The sequence below is a fragment of the Panicum virgatum genome, chromosome 2N, assembly GCF_016808335.1.
Source record: "Panicum virgatum strain AP13 chromosome 2N, P.virgatum_v5, whole genome shotgun sequence".
Lineage (NCBI taxonomy): Eukaryota > Viridiplantae > Streptophyta > Magnoliopsida > Poales > Poaceae > Panicum > Panicum virgatum.
The window spans coordinates 40188332-40210910 of NC_053146.1; the positions used below are offsets into that span (position 1 = coordinate 40188332).

The 22579-nt window shown below is 47.6% G+C and overlaps 2 pseudogenes; one reads left to right on the plus strand and one right to left on the minus strand.

Moving 5' to 3' along the window:
• Positions 1–291: 291 nt before the first annotated feature.
• On the minus strand, positions 292–17312 carry LOC120662609 (annotated as a pseudogene).
• Positions 17313–18175: 863 nt separating this feature from the next.
• LOC120660451 lies at positions 18176–21241 on the plus strand (annotated as a pseudogene).
• The last annotated feature ends 1338 nt before the right edge of the window (positions 21242–22579 follow it).

Here is a 22579-nt window from a genome sequence, read left to right on the forward strand (position 1 = left end):
CGCCCTGCCCTGCGCCGCCATGGGCCGCCACGCGCACACGTGCCCCCCCTCTGCGCCTCCCCGCGGCCGCCCTACTCCGCCTGTGCCGACACCGCCGGGCTACCCCGGCTGCGGGTGGCCCAGGCCGCGCCGCCGGCAAGCCGCCGGTCGGCCGCCGCCGCCGTGGCCACGGCCTTGGCCCTGCACGGGCGAAAGCAGGGGAGGGGGAGGGGCGACTGGGAGCTGGGCTCCCACTGACGTGTGGAGCCCGGCTGTCAGCCCCCCCCCCTCTCTTTATGTTTTTCTTTTTACTCATTTTGGCTGAAATTTTCCAAAAATCGTAGAAAAGTGTAGAAAAATGCTAAAAATGCAAACTCAATTTTGTTGGTTTAGTTAAATTTCAAAATTCAGAGGAAAAATACTCATGCATGTCAAATGCCAGTTTTATCCCTGCTAGAATTTACTTTGTGTTTGAGCTTGTTTATTTAATATCTGCAGTTCTGTTGATCTAAAAATTCTGAAATTAATTTAGTAGCATCATCTTTGCATGTGTAACCCACTGTAAAATTTTCATGACCTGTTGCTATACACTTTTGTGTAGATATATTTGTGTTTGGTTTAGCTTGCTAGGGCTAAAATAAATACTTTCGGTCATCAATAAAAGCTGGAACAATTATGTGGCATGCTTTATCAAAATCATGTTATTTTGGATAAATTCTTGTTGCTAGATCATATCTGCAAGTCAATCCTTGTTTTTAATTGGCTTCTAGCTACACTTTTCTTTTATAATTGTGGGTAATTGATTATTGCTTCATGCATGTGTAACCTCAACAAAGCAAGCTTCTGTCTTAATCCATGCTACTCTAAGCAAGTTTAATAGTTGTTGTTTTGAAGGAAACACTTCAGGCTAAATCGAGTTTGACCTCTGAACCGCATGGCATTGCATCATTTTGAAATGCATCGCATCATAAGCACTCATGCATCGCACTGTGTCCTAACTGTTGCATGGCATTCTTTTTCATACGTGTAGACGCCGCGAACGAAGTTGCCTACGAGCTGGTCGCCGAGCCGATCTAGGAGCCGCAAGCAGGAGAGCAGCAGGAGGACGCAGTCGAGCCCACTTCCGAAGAAGTTGCTAACCCCGCTGACCTGCAAGGCAAGCCACGGAGCATAACCCATAAATTCAGTATATTAATGTTTAATTAAGTATTCGTGCATTTATGTTCTAGGAGTTGTATGGAACCCTAGTATGCATGTTTTCCTAGGTACCCGTGAGTCCATACTAGTATGTAGGTGTCGATAGAAATGCTCTGCTAAGTAGGATCTCGGTAGAAGTCGAGTGATTCCTGTCACTCACGAAAATTTAAGATCTTGATACTTGTGGCAATGTGGTTTGAAAATGAATCAATGAGGAAACAGAAATGGAGACCGGGCGGAGATGAGTTGGTTCTGGATATGAAAGGGATGAAAAGAAAACCTCCGCCTGTGTCGATTGAGGACCATACCATTGTTGGCCCTGTTGATCGAGGATTGAACAGTACTAACGACATGCCGTAAGTAGGAGGTAGTCGAAACCGGTAAGCTGTGTACCGCTTTACAATGATAGTTTGAATTCTGACCTGCTACGCTAGGCGTGGGAGTTGGCGGGTGTTGGATAGGATGCTGCCTTCGGGTTCTCTGGGAGTTCACCGGGAGGGGCCCATCACCTAGGTTTTAGCTGGCGTGGTTCAGATATCGTGGTAATGATGGAAACAGTTGACGCGCGTGGCCCGATGGGGCTTACATGTGTCGTGTTGGTTAGGTCCACCTTGCAAGGTTAAAATGAATCGATTCGCCGTGTCTCGCGGATATGAGAGCCTTGATCACTGCGTCACATCGTAGTAAAGAATGTAAACGAGAGTGTAATGAAAACGTTCGTTGGTGTTTTACTAGAGATTTGAATTGATCCACCATGTGTGCTCTAGATGTTTAGGCGAATTTAGTTAATACTCGCTGTACTCAATGGAGATAAAATATTGAAAGTAAGGATTCACTTCTAGCAGTCTTTCAGCAAAAGAACTCCAGAGCCAAAAAGCTTTGCATGTCTAGGTAATGGGCTAAGTATACCCAAAGTCGGGTAAGCCTTGCTGAGTATTAGTATACTCAGGGTTGTTGTTGTAACCCTCCTGAGCAGGTTGCGTCTCCGTTGACTTCGAGGAGGTCCGTGCGTCCTGGATTGGACAGCCGCTTCTGTAAGCATCTAGGCCCTCAAGGTATGTTTCGGTGATTAATGACAACCATCATTGTGACTAATGAGTTTGTGCAGCTTATTAGAGGCCCCTCAATTTCGGTTATTCTAAAAGGCGATCTCGGTTTTCAACTTATATATGTCAAGGCTAAGGATCTTTCTAGTCCTAAGTGTCACAAGGTTGAGAAGGACACTTAGGTTAGTATAGGTTTTATAGTTTTGTAGTGATCGCACTATTAAGAGGGGTTAAGGCTTAGTAACTTAAGCATGGACATGGTCATTTGAAAATGGATGCACACTATGGTCACTCAGGTTTCTAGAAGTTCAAATAAGTGGTTCTCAAACTATATCTCAAGAATATTTGGATTTCACTCAAGACTCAAATCAGAAAAGACAAAATCAGAAAAAGTCTATACACCGGTTTAACCGACGATCTCAATTTTCTATACGTCGGTTAAACGAAGTCAGCAGAGTCTGGACAAATTCAATACACCGGTTAAACCGACGTGTTTGAATTTAACGTCGGTGCATTGGTCCAGAGTTGGTTTTTCCAGGGAAATTCAAGTCCTATTCACCGGATTAACCGACGCTGTTTGAATCAAGACGTCGGTGCAATTGACCAGTGAGATGGTTTTTCAGAGGAATTTAAAAGTTGTACTCACCGGTTAAACCGACGATAGGTTTGAATTAACGTCGGTGCAGTTGTCCAGAGACTTGGTTTTTCAGTGGTTCAGTGGACAACTACACTCACCGGTTAAACCGATGCTACGTCGGTTAATCTGCCCCAGTTGTAACGGCTAGTTTTCAGAGGAGGCAGTTTACATTCACCGGTTAAACCGACGATGACAATTGGAGGGACGTCGGATTAACCGGCGCTACGCAGTTTTCTGGCAGCTTTTCTCCAACGGCTCTATTTGTGTGAGCTGCCTATATATACCCCTCCAATGGGTCATTTCGCCCACTCTTGACACCAGGAAACATCCATACACTCATACTATAGTCAAGAGCCACCTTGAGCTTCATCATTCACATACTTGTGCATTCAATCAATCAAGAAGCAAGATTAAGGACTTGAGTAGAGAGAAGCTTGTGTGCATCCGTTCTTGGTGATCGGTTCTTGCTCAAGTAAAGGCCTTAGCTTGTTACTCTTGGTGATTGGCATCACCTAGGCGATCTCGGTGATCGAGGTGTTTCTCGCGGAGCTTGCCAAGGATTGTGGGAGCCCGGAGAAGAAGATTGTACGTGGCTTGATCTCCACCACGCCGGGATGGTGAACGGAGACTCTTAGTGAGCGCCCTCGTCTCGGTGACTTGGGAGGTGACAATACTCTTTGTGAGTGTCACAACGTGGATTAGGGGTGTGTGCCAACACATCGATACCACGGGAAAAAATCCGGTCGTCTCTTGTCCACTCTCTTTATTCAAGCATTTTCTTTCATGCAATTTACTCATGTGCTTGACTTAGAGATCATAACTTAGCTCTACCTTGCTAGGCTTTACTTTGTTTTATCTCTCTTAGCTTGGGTTAGTAGCTTAGTTATCCGGTTGGTGAATTGGTGCCCTACTAGCATTGCATAGGTTAAGGTTGCTATACTTTGTTTTAGAATTTGAAAAAGGCCCAATTCACCCCCCCCCCCTCTTGGTCCATCGATCCTTACAATTGGTATCAGAGCCTCGTTGCTCATTTGGATCATTAGGCTTCACCGCCTAGAGCTATGGCCAAGATGGGAGGTTCGCCGCCTCACTTCGAGGGCAAGAACTTTGCCTATTGGAAAGTTCGTATGGCCGCATACCTTGATGCGATTGCCCCCGAAGTGTGGATGGCAACAAAGACCGGATTCACCGGAACTCCCACCTCGGAGCAATTAAAATGGAACGCTAAGGCTAGAAATGCAATTTTCGAAGCCATTAGTGAGGAAGTCTTTGCTAGAGTAAATGGCATGGACTTAGCAAGTGAGATATGGAAAGAGCTAATAGAAATTCATGAAGGCTCCACAAAAGTCCGTGAACAAAAATATCACTTGTTTAGAGCAAAGTATGATTCTTTTAAGATGCTTGCTCATGAAAATTGCAATGATATGTATTCTCGCTTGAATGTCATTGTCAAGGACATTAATGCTCTTGAAGTCTCTAAAATTGACAGTGCCTCCATCAACCGCAAGATTCTCATGCTCCTTCCGAAGCCCAAGTACAACATTATCAATGCTATGCTTCAAAAAGAGAATCTTGATGCAATGGAAGTGGGAGAGCTTGTGGGCGAAATTCGCGCTCATGAAATGGGTATCCTTGGTATGTCCGAAGAGCCAACAACAAGCAAATCAATTGCTCTCAAAACCAAAGCTAACAAAGCCCGCAAGCTCAAGATGATCAAGCAAGATTCAAGCTCAAGCAATGAAGAAGATGATCATCATGAAAGCTCATCCGATGTTGAAGATGATGGAGAGCTTGCTCTTATGATAAGAAAGTTCACCCGCTTGAATGACAAGATCAACAAGAAGGGGTTCAACTTTGACTCTAAAAAGGGAATGTTCCGGCCAATGGATGTCAAGAACAAAATTTGCTACAATTGTGGAGAAAAAGGTCACATCCGTCCAAATTGCCCCAAGCCGGACAAAAAAAACAAGGATCACAAGAGCAAGCATCGCCACGATTCAAGCGATGATGAAGAAGAAGAAAGGAAGAACAAAAACAAGAGACTTGGGAAGAAAAAAAGCCATGACAAGAAGACCAAGCTCTTCCCAAAGAAGAAAGGGCACACCAAGAGAAGCTTCTTGGTGGAAAAACAAGAGTGGGTGACGGATGTCTCATCAAGCGAAGATTCAAGTGATGAAGAAGACATAGTCACCATCGCCCTCACAAATGAAGAACCATCACTACCTCCACCTCCAATGTGCCTCATGGCCAAAGGTAACTCTAAGGTATGTGAGAGTGAAGATGATAGTGATGATGAGCTTGACCCTAATGAGTTTGCTAACCTCATTAATGAGTATACATCCGTCATCAAGAGGGAAAAGGGCAAAGTCAAGGTTCTTGAGAGCACTCGTGCCAAGTTAGAGCTTGCCCACTCCGATTTGCTTGGCAAGTACAATGACTTGCTCAAAAAGCACAATGAGTCACTTGTACTTGCTAAGCAAGTTGAAGAGAGCCACAAAAAGCTTAAACAAGAGCATAGGGAGTTGGCTCACAAGTATCAAGAACTTGAATTTGCCTATGAAGCAATTGACCCAAGTCTTGAGAACTTTGCTCATGAAACTATTGAGAAGGTCAATGCTTCTACTTCATGTGATGACCTACTCATTAATGCAAATGCTACTAATGCTTTGCCCAAGCTTGCACCTTCTAGGGAAAAGGAATTGATGGATCAAGTTGCAAGCCTCAAGAGTAGTGTGGAGAAGCTCTCAAGAGGAGAATACATCCACAAGGAGATTCTCTTCAACAATGCCCGTGACTATGGCAAGAGAGGTCTTGGTTCATTTCCGGAGCCAAACATAGCTACTACTCCTTCTCCGGAGATCAAGATTAGCTTCATCAAGGAAGTTGGATCATATTGCCAACATTGCCAAGTCACCGGGCACCACACTAGGGAGTGCACTTTACCATCACGTCCTCTTCCTAAATTACCCAAGAATTACTCTTCAATGTTTGAAAATAACCATTTTCTCTTGAGTAAAGTGAAGGGCAAGGTGAAGGCCAAATTCATTGGCAAACTCACTAAGGAGTCAAAGAAGAAGCTCCCCAAGCAACTTTGGGTCCCAAAAGCTCTTGTCACACATGTGCAAGGCCCAAAGCTTGTTTGGGTTCCTAAAACTCAAAAGTGAATTCTCATGTGTGTAGGTGAACTACAAAGCCGGTGGAAAACATTGGGTACTTGATAGCGGTTGCTCTCAACACATGACCGGCAATGATAGCATGTTCACCTCCCTTGAAGACCCCGGCGATCATGAACACGTCACCTATGGTGATAACTCAAAGGGAAAAGTTTTAGGTTTGGGTAGAATAGCAATTTCTAAAGATTTATCTATTTCTAATGTTTTGTTTGTAGAAGCACTTAGTTTTAATCTTATTTCAATTGCTCAATTGTGTGATCTTGGACTAACGTGTGCCTTTGACAAGAATGGTGTTGTAGTAACTCATGAAAAAGACAAGTCATTGGTATTCACGGGGTTTAGGCATGGCAACATTTACTTGGTGGATTTCTCTTCAAAGCAAACAAGTACCATGACATGCCTCTTCACCAAGTCTTCTCTTGGGTGGCTTTGGCATAGAAGAATTGCTCATATTGGCATGAGCAACCTCAAGAAAGCCCACAAGAGAGGGATGATCACCGGCTTGAAGGACGTCACCTTTGACAAGAACAAGCTATGTAAAGCATGTCAAGCCGGGAAGCAAGTTGCAACACATCATCCCATCAAGACAATGTTGTCTACCTCCAAGCCGCTCGAGCTACTACACATGGATCTCTTTGGTCCAACTACATACAAGAGCATTGGTGGTAACCTCTATTGCCTAGTAATCGTTGATGATTTTTCACGTTACACTTGGGTTATGTTTCTAGGCGATAAGGGTGAAACTCTGGAACTCTTCAAGACATTTGCAAGAAGAGCTCAAAGGGAGTACAACTCCCCAATTGTGAAGATCCGGAGTGACAACGGCACCGAGTTCAAGAACATGAAGATTGAAGAATGGTGCGATGAAGAGGGCATCAAGCATGAGTTTTCCGCCACCTACACGCCTCAACAAAATGGAGTGGTGGAAAGAAAGAACAAGACTCTCATCACCCTAGCTAGAGCAATGTTGGATGATTATGGCACGTCCGAGAAGTTTTGGGCGGAAGCAATCAACACGGCGTGTCATGCATCCAACCGAGTATATCCTCACCGACTCCTCAAGAAAACTCCATATGAGCTCATAACCGGGAAGAAACCAAATATATCATACTTTCGAGTCTTTGGTTGCAAATGCTTCATCTACAAGAAGAAAAGGCTCGGTAAGTTTGAAAGTAGATGTGATGAAGGTTTCTTTCTTGGTTATGCATCAAACTCCAAAGCATATAGAGTATTCAATCAAACCTCCGGGTTAGTTGAAGAAACATGTGATGTGGAGTTTGATGAATCTAATGGCTCCCAAGAGGAGGTTGTTGGCTATGAAAATGTAGGTGATGAGGAAATTGATGAAGCTTTGAAGAAGATGTCCATTGGGGATATCAAGCCGGAAGAGGTGCATGAAGACAATGATCAAGGGGGAGGACCTTCCTCATCTACACCAAGCACCTCCACGGCTCCCCAAGTGGATGAAGATCAAGAAAAAGATGATACACAACCTCAAGAAGATGTGCCAACGCCAACACCCCAAGTTCAAGAACAAGAAGAGCAAAGTGCTCCACCACAAGCACAAGTCACCCATGATCCACCCCAACAAGCATCAACGCAAGTACCGCTAGTGAAGCATGGTCGCATCTCTAAGGATCATCCAATTGGTCAAATCATTGGTAGTCCTTCCAAGGGAGTAAGAACTCGCTCTAAACATGCTTCATTTTGCGAACATCACTCGTTTGTTTCTTGTATTGAACCCACTAGCATAGAGGAAGCACTTGAGGACTCGGATTGGGTGATGGCCATGCAAGAAGAGTTGAACAACTTCACCCGCAATGAAGTTTGGGTCCTCGAAGCTCCTCCGAAAGACAAGAACATCATCGGCACCAAGTGGGTCTTTCGAAACAAGCAAGATGAACATGGGGTGGTGATACGCAACAAAGCAAGACTTGTGGCAAAAGGGTTTTCTCAAGTCGAAGGTTTGGATTTTGGTGAAACCTTTGCTCCGGTTGCAAGACTTGAAGCTATCCGCATCCTTCTTGCTTACTCTTCACATCATAACATTAAGTTGTATCAAATGGATGTGAAAAGTGCATTCTTAAATGGCGTTATTAACGAACTTGTTTATGTTGAGCAACCTCCCGGGTTTGAAGATCCGAGGAATCCTAACCATGTTTATAGGTTGCACAAGGCACTCTATGGGCTCAAACAAGCTCCAAGGGCTTGGTATGAGAGGCTTCGTGACTTCCTAATCATGCAAGGCTTCAAGATCGGGAGGGTGGACACCACGTTGTTCACAAAAGACGTCAACGGGGATCTTTTCATTTGTCAAATTTATGTTGACGATATTATCTTTGGCTCAACTAATGATTTACTAAGCCATGAGTTTGCTACCATGATGTCTAGGGAATTCGAGATGTCCATGATTGGCGAATTGACCTTCTTCCTTGGTTTTCAAGTCAAACAAATGAAGGAAGGGACATTCATCCATCAAGAAAAGTATACCAAAGATATCTTGAAGAAGTTCAAGATGGATGAGTGCAAGCCAATCAAGACACCCATGGCAACCAATGGGCATCTCGACTTGGATGTGGACGGTAAACCGATTGATCAATCCCTCTATCGTTCTATGATAGGGTCTTTGCTTTACCTTACCGCATCTAGGCCCGATATAATGTTTAGTGTGTGCTTGTGTGCCCGCTTTCAAGCTAACCCAAAGGAGTCACACCTTTCGGCTGTAAATAGGATCCTTCGGTATCTCAAGCACACTCCTAGCATAGGCTTGTGGTACCCCAAAGGCGCTAGTTTAGATCTCTTGGGATACTCGGATTCGGATTTTGCCGGAAGCCGTGTGGATCGCAAGAGTACCTCCGGGGGTTGCCACTTGCTTGGGCGTTCTCTAGTTTCTTGGTCGAGTAAGAAGCAAAATTCCGTGGCCTTGTCCACCGCGGAAGCGGAATATATAGCGGCCGGTGCATGTTGTGCCCAAATCCTATATATGAAGCAAACCCTTTTGGACTTTGGTGTGAAACTAGATAGGATCCCACTCCTTTGTGACAATGAAAGTGCCGTAAAAATTGCCAAGAATCCAGTTCAACACTCTCGCACAAAGCACATTGATATTCGCCATCACTTCTTGCGTGATCACGAAGCCAAAGGAGACATATCTCTTCAAGGTGTGAGATCCGAGGAGCAATTGGCGGATATCTTCACAAAACCATTAGACGAGAGTACCTTTGTTAGGCTAAGGAATGAGCTTAATGTGTTAGATGCGGCAAACGTCATGTAAGTTGCCATGTCATATAGAAAAATGCATACATATAGGACACTTGTCTAACCATGGTAAGATAGTGATGAGCAAGGGTTTAGCTAGAGGTGGTGGTCCACTTGTTTTCCTCTAGGCTTGTAGAAAGGCTCATCATGAAGAAGCTTCCCGTGGGTTCAAACGTGACAAGTAGATCTTAATTTCTTGTTATGCATTTCTTGTCATATAGATGTGCACTTCATGTTTATTTTGCTTTCGCATGTGGTTGTAGTTTGCATCATCATTGCATGCGTAAGGGTCACAAAGGAGATCACTTGATGAAAATGAGACTTGTTTTCATATACAAGATCTTAATTCATGAAAAGTGAAAAGAGCAAAGTGTTAGGTGCGTTATTGCCTAGTGAGCAATGTCATGATGAGTTTGAAGCTTTCTATCTTCAATATTCCTATGACATGACTCATACATTTCTTTTGGCGCTTTGTCTCTCTCTTGCGGCTTTTCCTTGTGTTTGAAAAGAAATTTATTTAAGCAAGTGTGCTATCCTATTTATTTTGAGGGGTAAAGTCGCCTATGCAAGTCCATTAACTTGAGTTTATTTGAATCTTATAAGTTTATTGGACTTAGCATAGAAGAGTGAGCTGAGTGTGGGGTTTTTGCCTTCACCGGTTAAACCGACGTTCAAAGGATCTATACCCATCGGTTTAACCGGCGTTACTAAGTTTGTCTCAGCTCAGTCAAGTTTCAGGCGTTCAACCGGCGTATACAAAAGTCAGAGCATCGGATCAACCGGTGATAGCAAATGCAAATCAGACCTAGCAATCAACCGGTGTTTTCATCAATCAACCGACGAGTTCACTTTTGACAGCATCGGTTCAACCGGCGTTCAAAAACAGATCTGCAGAAGTCTCGGGTGAACCACACCGACGCAATCAACCGGCGTTCAAACCCTACGCATCGGATCAACCGGTGTTAAAGAAAATCGCGGGCCCACCTGTCATATATGTGTCTTGCCCGCGGACTTCTTCCTCTCTGTTTCGCCCGACTCCAGCCGCCGCCGACCTCGTTCTCGCGCCGCCTCTCGCCTCCGCGCCGCCACCACTCGCCGCCGCTCGCCCGACTCGAGCCGCCGCCGCCGCGCCCTCGCGCTCGCCCAGCGCCGCCCGTGCGCGCCTGCGCCGCCCGCGCAAACGCTCTGCGCCGCCGCCTGCGCGCGTAGCCGCCGCCGCCGCCGCACCACGCCCTCACCGCCGCACGTGCCTCCAAGCGCCACTGTACTCCACGCCTTCACGCCATCCACGCCGCAGCCGCAGCCTCCACGTCTCCAAGCATCCACGACGTTCACGCCGCAGCCGCAGCCCATTAGTGCTCGCCAAGTGCTCGTCGTATTGCCTGTTCGAGATGGGTCGCGAGAAGAGGAAGGGTAAGGAAGTCGTTGTCGAGAAGCCCGCTCGCAAGCGGACTCGTGCAGAGAAGGAGGCCGAGAGGGCCGAGATGGTGGCCAAGGCCGCCGAGGAGCAGGCATCAGGCCGTGCTCGTCCGTTCCAGATCAGGGAGGACCCCAGAGGCAGAGGCAGAGGCCGAGGCAGGGGTATGGGTAGAGTGAGAGGTGCCAGGGCCACCAGAGCCGCGACAGCAGCAGCAGCAGCAGAGTCAGATCAGTCAGATACAGCTGCAGATTCTGACTCAGAGGCAGCACAGTCAGAGGGGCAGAGTTCTCCACAGCAGTCGTCTGAGAGAGGTTCCCCGGCAGCGACAGAGCGTCGCACCGGACCGAGGACTCGGGGAGGACACCAGCCACAGGAGCCCCGCAGGTCAGCTGCAGCAGCAGCAGCTCGCAGAGCCGAGGCCCTAGAGGCCGAGCGCGCAGTGTTCCGTATGGACACTGTTGTGCGTCTGGAGCCAGGTGTGATGCTCCAGAACTTGACCCGAGCCAATGCGGCCAAGGTCAAGAGGCTCAGGTGGAGTGTTGACGAGGAGGTCTGGTTCCCAGTGACCCGAGACAGCAGAGTCGACAGGAGGTTCTGGACCTTGCTACAGGCCAGCTTCTACGAGACTTTCCAGCGGAGGGGCCACCGGATCTTCCAGCACAGGGTTCTTGACTGGGTCTCACTGAGGACGGCCGCAGGGGGAGCAGATGTGAGAGCACACTTTGCTCACTTCAGAGGTCTGCCCAGACTGCTAGAGATGGAGCAGAACCGCTATATCGAGGACTGGGTCAGAGTGTTCTACGCTACAGCTTGGATAGCCCCCGAGCGCAGAGCCGTGCACTTCATGTTTGGAGGGCAGGACTTTGGTTTATCGAGGGCGACCATTGCTGGTATACTTGGAGTTGACCTGGTCGACGTCTCGCTGCACGAGAGGGTTTACGGGGACTCAGATCCACCCCGCAGGGCGATGGTTGGCGGGATTGCTCCTTCTCACGAGGCGATCACTCAGTGCTTCCGCCAGCCGTTCCCAGCCTCTTACGCCAGAGTACCGAGCTTGCTGACCCCAGAGGCTTACGCTGTTCACATGGCACTCCGGAGGACTCTGTTACCGAGGAGTGGCTACCCAGAGGGGTTCACAGGTTTGCAGCAGCTCTTGCTCCTACACATCCTCACTCACGAGCCATTTGATATAGTTGACTTTATTCTGGCTGAGATCGAGGATGTGATCACTGATGGGATGGGTGTGGTGCGACAGTTTCCTTATGCGCACTGGATCAGTTACATATGCTCCATGATAGTGCCAGCAGAGTCACCCATCAGTGCCCCTTACCGTCACGACGAGGCTCCCAGGTTCCCTGTCTACCGACCCACAGCTCCACAGGACAGGAGGAGGGGCAGACACGCAGATAGAGCAGCGATGGCTCGACTGTCACCGGAGGTTCAGGCACGAGTGGCAGAGGAGGATGAGGCACTCCTAGCAGCAGAGGCACAGCTTCCCGGGGGAGATGATGAGATTCACTGGTCTGAGCTTGAGTCAGACTCCTCCGACGACGTTGAGTACTTTCCTTCAGCTGCCCCAGCCAGTCACGATCACGAGGCAGGAGGTTCAGGAGAGCCAGCTCCTCCGACTTCAGCAGCTGCTACAGTCTCTGAGTCTCAGGTGACTCAGCCGTCCGAGCTCACTTCACTACTACAGCAGCTCGTGACCCAGCAGAGGGAGGATAGACTTGCTCAGGAGGAGGCCAGGAGAGCCCATGAGGCTCAGATTGCTGCTATTCAGAGAGAGGCAGCCCGAGAGCGTGCAGCGACAGAGGAGCGTTTTGTCGGCCTCATTGACAGAGTTTCACAGAGAACAGACGCTCAGTTCCAGCAGATGCAGCAGGGCATGATGGCGATGTTCGGGATGATCTCCCAGCTTTACTCTCACACCGGACTCGCCCCACAGCAGCAGCAGCCCGGACTTCAGGGTGTAGGAGCACCTCAGCTTGCCGTCACACCAGCTCCTCCTCCTCCAGCCCCTACTGCAGCCCCAGCTACTACAGCGACACCGGAGACCACGTTCTCGATGTCAGCACTCTTTGGGTCTGCCAGTCGTCCGCTCTTTTCACCACTGCCGGCGACCACACTCTTTCAGGACTCACCGTCAGCGGTTCAGTCAGTCGCCCTCCCTTCCTCACTTCAGGCAGCACCTTCAGGGGGAGGAGCAGTAGAGGAGTCCCTGCTTCCACAGTCGACGCAGCCGGCGGCCTCAGCAGTCACCTCTTCAGATATTGATACTTCTTCTGCTGACCCGGTTACGACTTCTACGGATCCTCTACCAGGCAGTGCCAGCACGAGAGCCTCCACGACAGTTACTCCCCCAGTGAGCTCAGACCCAGACCAGCAGCTTCCGTCTGTCACCGAGGGTGAGAGTTCTCCGTCCGACGACGACGACCCGGACCGCTTCGTCGCCGTACCACGACAGCACGACCCGTAGCTCGCCTTTTGGTGTTTTGATGCCAAAGGGGGAGAGGTGTTAGGGGGAGCACCAGAGTTAGGGGGAGGGTAGAGCTAGAGAGAGCTCGTAGTTATCAGGACTTTGATTCTTTGTATCACATTTGGTGTTAGTTCATGGATATGTACTTTTGTCGCTTGAGTATGCCGTTCTTTGAGACATATCTATGGATTTCGTTTGAGCCGTTGAGCTCTTTGGTCCTGCTTTCGAGTTTGCTTGTGTTTATCCTGCTTTATCTTTCTCGCTCTCTCGTTATTTATGTTTGTGTTGTCATCAATCACCAAAAAGGGGGAGATTGTAAGCATCTAGGCCCTCAAGGTATGTTTCGGTGATTAATGACAACCATCATTGTGACTAATGAGTTTGTGCAGCTTATTAGAGGCCCCTCAATTTCGGTTATTCTAAAAGGCGATCTCGGTTTTCAACTTATATATGTCAAGGCTAAGGATCTTTCTAGTCCTAAGTGTCACAAGGTTGAGAAGGACACTTAGGTTAGTATAGGTTTTATAGTTTTGTAGTGATCGCACTATTAAGAGGGGTTAAGGCTTAGTAACTTAAGCATGGACATGGTCATTTGAAAATGGATGCACACTATGGTCACTCAGGTTTCTAGAAGTTCAAATAAGTGGTTCTCAAACTATATCTCAAGAATATTTGGATTTCACTCAAGACTCAAATCAGAAAAGACAAAATCAGAAAAAGTCTATACACTGGTTTAACCGACGATCTCAATTTTCTATACGTCGGTTAAACGAAGTCAGCAGAGTCTGGACAAATTCAATACACCGGTTAAACCGACGTGTTTGAATTTAACGTCGGTGCATTGGTCCAGAGTTGGTTTTTCCAGGGAAATTCAAGTCCTATTCACCGGATTAACCGACGCTGTTTGAATCAAGACGTCGGTGCAATTGACCAGTGAGATGGTTTTTCAGAGGAATTTAAAAGTTGTACTCACCGGTTAAACCGACGATAGGTTTGAATTAACGTCGGTGCAGTTGTCCAGAGACTTGGTTTTTCAGTGGTTCAGTGGACAACTACACTCACCGGTTAAACCGATGCTACGTCGGTTAATCTGCCCCAGTTGTAACGGCTAGTTTTCAGAGGAGGCAGTTTACATTCACCGGTTAAACCGACGATGACAATTGGAGGGACGTCGGATTAACCGGCGCTACGCAGTTTTCTGGCAGCTTTTCTCCAACGGCTCTATTTGTGTGAGCTGCCTATATATACCCCTCCAATGGGTCATTTCGCCCACTCTTGACACCAGGAAACATCCATACACTCATACTATAGTCAAGAGCCACCTTGAGCTTCATCATTCACATACTTGTGCATTCAATCAATCAAGAAGCAAGATTAAGGACTTGAGTAGAGAGAAGCTTGTGTGCATCCGTTCTTGGTGATCGGTTCTTGCTCAAGTAAAGGCCTTAGCTTGTTACTCTTGGTGATTGGCATCACCTAGGCGATCTCGGTGATCGAGGTGTTTCTCGCGGAGCTTGCCAAGGATTGTGGGAGCCCGGAGAAGAAGATTGTACGTGGCTTGATCTCCACCATGCCGGGATGGTGAACGGAGACTCTTAGTGAGCGCCCTCGTCTCGGTGACTTGGGAGGTGACAATACTCTTTGTGAGTGTCACAACGTGGATTAGGGGTGTGTGCCAACACATCGATACCACGGGAAAAAATCCGGTCGTCTCTTGTCCACTCTCTTTATTCAAGCATTTTCTTTCATGCAATTTACTCATGTGCTTGACTTAGAGATCATAACTTAGCTCTACCTTGCTAGGCTTTACTTTGTTTTATCTCTCTTAGCTTGGGTTAGTAGCTTAGTTATCCGGTTGGTGAATTGGTGCCCTACTAGCATTGCATAGGTTAAGGTTGCTATACTTTGTTTTAGAATTTGAAAAAGGCCCAATTCACCCCCCTCTTGGTCCATCGATCCTTACAGCTTCCTCCGGGTTGGACCGTCGAGTGGGCCCCGTCTTCCCCGTGAAGATTGGGCAGGATGGCATCACATCGGTGGGCAGGATGTGGAGCTCACCTTGTATCGTCGTCGTGGTTATCATATTGTATTTCGAACTCGGTCTTAAACTTCCGCTGTGTTTTGAACTCTGTCGTTTGTACTTAAAGCTTTTATGTAAAACATGTGTTGTAAATTAATTTGAAGATTTTTGTATGCTGGTATCACCTGTGCTCATCTTCGTGTGGGTCTGCTAGTGCAATTGTGATCCTGGAGTACAGTAGTTTAATCGGGATTTACCAGACAGCCTGTCAGATTACACCATTTTAAGTGCACAGTAACTTGATTAAGTATTAAGATGATGGTTAGCGCACTTAAGCCGGTTTAATTTAGGTGGTGCTGCTACATGTTCCTTGCACTATCGAGTTCCACAGCCGTCGATCCCTACCCACAAACCCTACTGCTAAGGACATCCCTGAGCAGGCTTGGCGGTAAACACCGACAGTTATCTGTTAATCATTTTTTTTGGAATTATATTTGAAAAAAGAGGGATTCAAATTTCAGAATCAATTGTTCCGTTTGTACCATAAAAAAAATTCCTACACTGCATGCCACAACTTTAGATCACTAATTCCAAAACTCTGGGTTTGGATTCAAGTCTCGGGGGATGCCGGACAAGTGGCATAAATGGCTTATTTTCAAATTGATTTGAAAGGAAGGAAACGATTTGGAAGATAATTTTGGAAGACTGTTTTGACCCTCGGCCTGGATCTACAATTCAACCTAAGGCTCGGGGGCTACTCCATATGGAGCGTGAGTTCATGTGCACCATATAAAAGATGATGATTCGGGGCTTGAGCATCTCATAGCCTCGATGCAATCAAGAAAGTATTAGGAAGACTACTCGAAGCACTCTATGGAGCGTTTGGGGATTCTAGAAGCACTCGAAGTACTCGAAAATGCCTTCAGAAGCACTTGTTGTCTGCATGACTCGACAACGAAGAGCTCGGGGGCATATCAAACCTGGCGCAGTGGGACTGGTCATAGGCGTAGAATATTCTAGAGTTTTTTTTCTGAAAATTAGAATATTCTAGAGCAAGAACTAGCACATGGCAAGTATCTTGTCCTCTTGTAACTATCTGATTAGGCCTAGGACTAGTCAATATACAAGGAAACTACTCAGTTGTGCTTGAGTAGAATTCTGTGCTAGCATTCGGCTAGGATTTTCATGTAACTCTGCCCCCCAGACTATAAGGGTGGGCAGGGACCCCTCCAAAATATACGACCTCTACGTAATCCTGTAAGAGCATCTCCAAGAGCTCTTGTATCTATGAGTAGCTAAAATTCCAATTTAGCTATTATGTAAAATGAAAATAGCTAGCCAAAAAGTGATGAAATCCAACAGCTTTTCTAAATCCAACCACGAGCACACCTCTCTTCCTCCTCTGCCTCCTTCCTTGTCTCCCTTGCACGCTCACCAAATGCCGCCTCCTATGCTCACCGGCATCGGCCGGCGATGCCAACCACCAGCCCGCTGAAGCGCCCCTCCACCAGCGGCCACTACGCCACGCGCAGCCGCCTTCATTGGCGCCGGCCAACCACGGCTCGCCGCTGGCCATCATGGCGCCCCACAGCCTCCCCGCGGGGATGCCGCCGGCACGCGGCAGGCACTGCAAGGTCCGCACCATGGCGCCGCCCCAGGGGAACCCGCCGTCGTCCACGCACTCGTAGAACCCGATCTGCTTCAGGTCCTGCGCCTCCTCCTCGCCCGACGAGCTGGTGTCCGCCTCGTCGGAGCTCTCCTCCTCCTTGTCGTCGTCATCCTCGTCGTCCTCATCCTCCTCCTCGTCGGAGAAGTAGTAGGTCCCGATGTGTGACTGGATGGCCACCTTGCCGCGCGACCGCAGGCGCAACACGATGACCTGCAGCTAGCGCAGCAGGCTCGACAGCGTCGCCAGCGCCACGGCCAGCGGCGCCCACATCTCGGCCATCGCTGGCGCCCGCGAGAACCGCCCTACCCCGGCCTCAAGCATCGCCGCCGCCGCCGTCTCCATCGCCCCGTCGCCGACCAGACACAAAGACCGCCCCAAAATCAAAAGAAAAAACAGAAATCTGGCGGTGCACGTGTGAAGCAAAGCAAGAGGATGCCGATGAAGGAGAAGAGGAGTTCGCGCCGGCGGAGCCAGACATGCGGGCAGAGTTGTGGGTCGCGGGGTGGGGCCAGGCCGTGCGGGCGGGATACAAGAGCTGATGGGCTCGGTATCTTTGCCCTGCGGCAACCCCTGGATACAAAACAAGGATAGAAGACGAGGTAGATAGAATATCTGTTGGATGAGAGTTTTTTTGTCTCCTTTTCTTTTTTTAGCCAACTTACCCAAGATACAAGAGCCCTTGGAGATGCTCTAAGGCAATACAAACCACCACACAAGATGTAGGGTATTACGCTCTCGGCGGCCTGAATCTGTCTAAAACTGTGTGTTACTTGCACCTTCAAGCTTAAATCTTGGTGATTTCCTGCTTATAATCGACCACCTTAGGGGTATCTGTATCTTCCCGTGGGTTCGGCGGTTAAACACCAACACCTGTGTCTTGTCTATATGGGTTATGCTTTTGAGCCGCCGTGGGCCATGCGACACCACATACAACTGCCTATCGCATGGAAGATGCATAGGGTCCATTGCTTGCAACCTCATATATACTTATACTGTATATACTATACACCCTAGAGAGGAAGCTCCGACGCGGACCGTCCTATCTGTCGCGGGCGGTGGATCCACATCGCTCCTTGGTTTTTTTTGCAAATAGACCCTTCGATTTTTTCTTATTCGAACCCGCCGTCCACGTTTTTTTTCAAACAACCCCCCCCCCCCCCCCCCCCCCCCCCCCCCCCCCCCCACCCCCCACACGCCACCCACCCAGCATCCCCCACTCCTCGCGCACCCTCCCCCGGCCTCCCCCTTCCCCTAACCCTAGCGTGCCTCGCGGCCCTCCGCTCCCGCCGCCAGTCGCCGCCCTCTTCCCCTCACCCTCCTGCCCCGCTGATGGTCGCTGCCCTCGGCCGCCGCCCCCTCCCGGGCTCCGCACCTCTCAACCCCCGCCGCCGCCGCTCCGATCCCCGCCGTTCGCTCCGCCCCGCCGCGGCACGGGGGATCCAACCGGCGGCGTCCGGTGGCGGGTCTGGACCGCTTCGCCCTCCGGCGGCGGCGTCCACCGAAGTCCCCGCCCCCTTCCCCCTTCCGCTCCATCCCGGTCGCTGCTAGCTTCCGCGCGCCCTGGCAGATCCTGGCGGTGGATCTAGCCGGCGGCGCGGAGGTGCCGTTTCCATGCAGCAGAGCACGTCGGCCTGAAGGTTCTGCGGCGGCGTCCTCCTCCATGCGCAGTGCGCAGGCCGTCCATGGCCGCTGTGTGCGGGGACTGCCTGTGTGTACAGTGCGGGAGTGGGAGGATACAGCGTCGAGCCTTCGCGGCCGGCCTGACGAGGCCATTTGGCCCCGTTTTTGCTGCTCGCGGTTTCCACTGAAGGAGAGGAAAACTGCAGGAATGCCTTGCTTTCAGGTAGCCTCCCATCTCTATCCCACCTTTGTCCAATTAAGCAAACCAATGCCCTGATTGTTTTTCCCTTTAATCCTGAATGTTCTTCTCCGTTCTTCTCCAAGGATTCATGTTCGTTTCCTGCACGAGCCGTAGATAGCATCCTGTCATGTAGAATTCCAGTCAGAACAACTGACACGATATTGCTGGTGGCCTTGAGGAGATGCCGAGGCAAGCGCTGGTCAGGCCGCGTTGACAAGGATGACACAACCAAGAGGACACTGACCGAATCGTTTCATGAATCAAATCGCCCAAATTAAATTTAGTTGATTCCTTCGAACCTTGGTATGATATAACTCTGAGCTTGGTATACTAGAGCCTTATGAGCCAAGTTTTTTTTCTTTTTATAGGAGGCTGATTGAGGGAATATAGATTTTTCTTACTACTCCTGAATTTTTACCCCAAAGTAGGGTCATATTTAACTCTTTTATAGTGTTTAAGGTTTATATTCCTTTTCAACTTATGGGAACAAAGATTGCCTGTTATGATGAACCTTGACACTCAAACATCAGTTCCCTATCTCTCCAAAGTCGAAATCATTCTGATGTTCTATCATGGTTTTCCATCTGAATTTTCATATGCGCTTTATTCGAATTAATTTACCTCATTTAACCATTATACGCTGTGCCTACTTAGTTTCTATTCAGTGAGAATATGGACTGCCTATTCTGACTGATGCGTGTGTTGGTGCCTTTGATTTTCTTCTTCAGAATTCTAATTTGGTCCACATGAACGAAACAACTCCTTCAGTTCCATTTGCTTTCCCAGTCTCAACTGTTTCATTCTCTTTGTCTAAGAATTTAAGACAAGGCACCCATGTTTCTTTGATTATTATTTTTAATATTTGCTTAACTTAACTTCCATGTTGTTCCCTCTTTTGTGGATTACATGACTGTATGATTTTATTGCTCTGCTGGCTGCTGCATGTAATTGTTAAGTACATCAAAGCCCAAATACTGTGGGCTCATATGGCACGCGAGTCTCTCTCTCTCTCGAGTAGAGGAAGGCGAAGAGCGCGACGGCCGCGGCGTCGATGCCCAGGCCCTTGAGCGTCTCGGCGGCGCCGCCACACACACACACATCTTCCCTAATGGGACAATTATCTTCTAAAACCCTCTAGGTCAGTACCAGTAGTATCATGTCTAATTAGCAAGCATATGTCTTTTATTGTTTAACTGCACTGGGCTCCTCTTTTCTTCAGATATGCAGAAGGCCAGATAGGAAATGGTGCCTACTTACAGGCTGCATAATGGACACTAAAACGAGATTATTATGGGTTCACAAAGCCGTTTCTAAGCTGATCCTTTTTAGCTATACTCATAGATTGATTTCACATGTATGTTTACATTTCTCAACAAATTATCATTGTATTGTTTGCATACATATGCACCATTTTTCGAATTTTCATTACATTTTTTTCTTTTCCATGCATTCTTAGCCGTGTTGTGGTTTCCAATTGTTTTTCTTTACATATTGAAGTTCACATTAGCAGTCGTGGATCCTAACAAGGAGTTTTTCCTACAAATTTATTTATATGGTGTTTGCCACAGATATATGTTAGTGAATACAGTTGTCTTAGCACTCCTATAGTCTGTCAAAAGAAGGCTATCTCTTATTATCAAAAAAAGAAGACGACTGTCTCCAATATAATTGATTCAAAAACTTATTTACTCATATGTTATTATCACATACTATATTGCTTAGTTAAAATCAGTTTAGACGGGCACAGCGTAGTGCGCCATCCTTTCTAGTATAGCATAGCTGCAAAGAAAGTCCCGGTCTCCCGGAAACTTGGCCGCCACGATCTCGCTAGCATCGTCCCTTCCTGCATGCGGACAAGGTTTCGTAGCGGGCGCGTAAGTCCCTGCAGGCCGCGCCCTAGATATACAACCACCCAAAACGTCTCGCCACCCGTAGTCCAAAAAACCCTAATCATCCTCCTCGTCGGCAGGCAAGTGACCGAGCTCGAGGCGACGTTTGGCAAAGATGCAGATCTTCGTGAAGACCCTCACCAGGAAGACGGTGACGCTGGAGGTCGAGAGCAGCGACAGCGTCGCCAACGTCAAGGCCAAGATCCAGGACAAGGAAGGTATTATGTATGTGCTTTAATTAATTTCTATCTTGCTAGCTACTACCTTTTGATTGTATACACACATCGATCCAAGCAATCAGATTATAATTGCATGCGAATTGCAGGGATCCCGCCTGACCAGCAGCGCCTGATCTTCGCCGGGAAGCAGCTGGAGGACGAGCGCACGCTGGCCGACTACAACATCCAGAAGGAGTCGACGCTGCACCTGGTGCTCCGCCTCTGCGGCGGCGGCGGCAAGGGCGGCAGCTACCCCAAGATGGACCTCAACCTCCTCCAGCTCGCGCTCAAGGAACCGCCAGCACAAGATGATCTGCCGCAAGTGCTACGCCCGCAACTCCAGCAGGGCCGAGAACTGCCGCAAGAAGAAGTGCGGACACACCAACGAGGTGAAATAATAAAGCTCTTATTCGCCTTTTTTTTTGCAGTGTGTTCTACTGCTGTGCACATAATACCAACGACATGCTATCTGTTGAAGCAAATTGTTTATTCTGTTTCCTTAAATTCTTTTATATATAGTATTGATCTTGGTGATGATCATACTTTTATATATGTATAGTAACTGCTAGCTAGGTATAGATCATTCTCATGTTCTCGCTCGCTAGAACAGTTAATTTTTCTACAAATGTGTAACCATTAATTTGGTTTAGGTTACCTGCAGCTCATAACTAGCAAGATACCTCTCGTAATAATATTTTCCCGTTCTTTTGATTTGACATATTAATTTCCAACGTTTCTCTTCAGCTGAGGCGAAAGAAGAAGCTGGATGCCAAGCGGGAATGAAGCAACAAAGGAAAGTCACCATAAGAGATGATTTACCCCCAAGAGTCAATCATCAATTGAATCAGTTGATATAATAAGTCTTATTTGTTAGTCCTATAAGAGTTTTACTTGTTTTTCAAGGAGAGCATTGCAGAGAAAAGAACATGGTTAATTTTCTTCTGCCAGTTGTTTTCAACTTCTGTCTTTCTAAATACGCGAGTTATGGCAGATCTCAAATTAAAAGTTATGTCTGGGCATGATTTGTCTGCTTATTTTGCCTCGTTTTTCATTTTCAGCTTGTTCCTCTCTTAGAAAGTTGGACCTCTTTCATGCATCATAGATTTGTAGAAAAGGCACTTGTTTTAATTTATGTCTTGTGATTCGGTTATGCTGATCTATATGATCACATTTCAGACTACAGTAGTTTATGATCATACTGGATTATGCGCTTATTTCTGATATATTTTTAGTTAATATGTTACACAGTCATACTAAGAAATATTGTGGGATTGATGTGTGGGCTTATACTGATGAGAGGTGACAGGGGTGGTCTTGGATTGGTAATGGCAACACCCGCACCCTCTTCATGCTTCAAATTCACACATGATCCAAGGATTATCAGAGCATGCATGCTCCATGCCATGTCATTAGACAATGCTAAAGATAAATAATACAAATGAATTGTCTCTTCTAGTGGGCCAATATTTTCCTTCACTCTCAAACTCGCATTTTCTCTTAGGAATCATCCATTAATTTTTTTTAATTGTATTATTCTCACTGACAAGGAGTACTTGAAGGAGAGCAGCAACATGGTCACAAAACGTTAGCGTTTAAAGGAAGGACAACAATGACAATGTCAAGCCATGTTGGACGACGTACATGTTATTAGGCCCTACTTAATTTTATACATGATTATGTTTCATTGTTTGCATTATTGTCGCAGGCCATCGCAGGTCACCAAATCATAGCTGTTT